The 2,392-nt window shown below is 34.4% G+C and overlaps 1 pseudogene; it reads left to right on the top strand.

Annotated features, from left to right (window-relative positions):
- LOC110291842 overlaps window positions 1-2,038 on the top strand; it is a 36,439-nt pseudogene extending 34,401 nt beyond the window's left edge.
- Window positions 2,039-2,392: the final 354 nt, after the last annotated feature.

The raw sequence follows: 2,392 nt of genomic DNA, 5'->3' as shown, positions 1-2,392 counted from the left end.
TAATAAAATAAATAAATAAATAAAAAAGATTAAGGGTATGTTTGTAGATTTCGAAACACATATTAAAGGTATAAAGGTGTGTTTCTTTTGCCTTCAAGATCTGTATTAAAGTGGGTCTTCCTATATCAAATTTTAAAAAGAAAAAAAAAACCCTCAATAGTTAGTTTGACCCCCTTTTTCTAATTAGTTAATTCCAGATCTTGACAACTAAGAATAGACATTATAATATTCTATGTCCATAATTTCATTTTTCTGCTCTATAGACTTAAAGCATACTGCTACACAGAGAATGTCTTAAAACCTTTGTGAAATTTGGCACCAACAAAGTGTAGGAACTTCACCTAGTCAGTTTCTGGTTATGCCTAAGCTCTGGACACTTAACACCTGTTTGCTCTCTGGGCTCTCACGCACCTAGGATAGGACTCAATATTAGCAGAAATAAATTTGATCTGTTTAATTTTCTGACAGTTCTTTCAGGAGAGTAATAGAAGTGCTTTTAACATACAAAGGTGAAAAACTAACAATCACTTTTTCACAGTTTCTATTTATATTACAATCATTTATAAATTAAAAACTAAAAAAATATGGGAACTATTACACATGTTACAGTGATAATGTAGCTGGTAATCTCTTGAAAGATATGTGTATATGTATTCAGATTAAGAAAATATTGTACTTTATTTTTAAATGAAAAGAGTTGACCTAACTTGGGTTTAGTTACAGCTGTGCTCCCCTTGTATGATTGTTGTCAGGGTCAGTGGCATTCTAACTTTTTTGTGAAGAACAAATTTGGTGAAAAGTTGCCTAAATGAATTCATCTATGTAAATAATAGCAAATAATTATTGCCCTGTTTTTCAATGGGCATTCTTTGAATATTCTTAATTTTGTATGTTTCTTATAATTTTCTTATTCTATTTTTAATATTTTTTACTCTCAAGTCATCCACAAGTGAAAATATTGGCAATTGAATTTACACCCAATGAGTAGGTACATATAAAATAAAATTAAATATCAAATTAAATTGAGTTTACATGCACTGGAATATATCAAAGCAGATAAGAAAGGCTAAGATTAATAAATGGAATGAAGTAGTTTTAAAAGAAAAAAGACTGAGAAAAATCACATGGCTGTTCCCTGGTTGAAGCCATGAAAACAAAACTAATACAACAGGGAAATTTATTCCGAATATAGTTTAGTCTTGGTGTGAGAAAAGTAAATTTCCATCCATTATTCAAGAACACTAAAGAAATTTAAGAAACAAAATTTAGTCTGTAATGAATGAGTCACATCTAAGAACTTGATACTCTAAATTAAATTCATTCGATTTAAGGTTTGAGTAAAATGTAGCTTTCAAAAAGATCCTCTTTCAAATCAATTCTGATACACATTGAAAATTTTGATCAATCTATCTTCCATGTTTGTATATCAATTTGAGGAACCAGTTTTATCACTATAACTACATTAATTATTCCAAGGACAACTTACTAAAAACTGCTTCTATTTTTATTCACATGATTGATAATAATTGTTAATAATTGTGGTTGTCAGGAACAATAAGCCCTTGCCAAGTCAATAAATTAGCTTCATCAACCTGGATATTAAGGAAGATTTTCATTCCACATTTGTGGATCTCTTCAAGCTCCTTCTTCATCAGCCTACTGCTGGCCGCCATCTTGGATCTGGTGCTGCTGCTTTCCCAACCCTCCATATGATAAGGGAGCCTTCAGAATTGAAATCAACTTTCCAGCAGAGTATCAATTCAAACCGCCCAAGATCACATTTAAAACAAAGAACTACCACCCTAACATCGATGAGAAAGGACAGGAGTGTCTGCCAGTCATTAGTGCTGAAAACTGGAAGCCAGCCACCAAGGCCGACCAAGTAATCCAGCCCCTCACAGCACTAGTGAAAGACCCCCAGCCTGAGCACGCACTCTGGGCAGACCTAGATGAAGAATACTCTAAGAACCGTAAAAAATTCTGTAAGAATGCTGAAGAGTTTACAAAGAAATATGGGAAAAAGCGACCTGTGGACTAAAATCTGCCATGAGTGATTCCTGCAAGTTTGAGCATAGACCCCAAGCAGTGCATTCAGACAACCTTCAAAGCAGGGCTCTGTGGAAATTGACACATGCCACCAACTGGCATCTGCTGTGGCAGTTACTAACTTTCTATAGTTTTCTTTTCTTTTTTTTATTAGGTATTTTCTTCATTTACATTTTATATGCTATCCTAAAACTCCCCCATATCCTCCCCCTCAACTGCCTTACCCACCCACTCCCAGTTCTTGGCACTGGTGTTCCCCAATACTGAGGCATATATAGTTTGCAAGACCAAGGGGCCTCTCTTCCCAATGATGGCCAACTAGGCCATCTTCTGATACATATGCAGC

The sequence above is a fragment of the Mus caroli genome, chromosome 3 (assembly GCF_900094665.2).
Source record: "Mus caroli chromosome 3, CAROLI_EIJ_v1.1, whole genome shotgun sequence".
Classification (NCBI taxonomy): Eukaryota; Metazoa; Chordata; class Mammalia; order Rodentia; family Muridae; genus Mus; species Mus caroli.
Note: the sequence above shows the minus strand (reverse complement) of the source record. Positions and strands in the feature narration are given on the sequence as shown.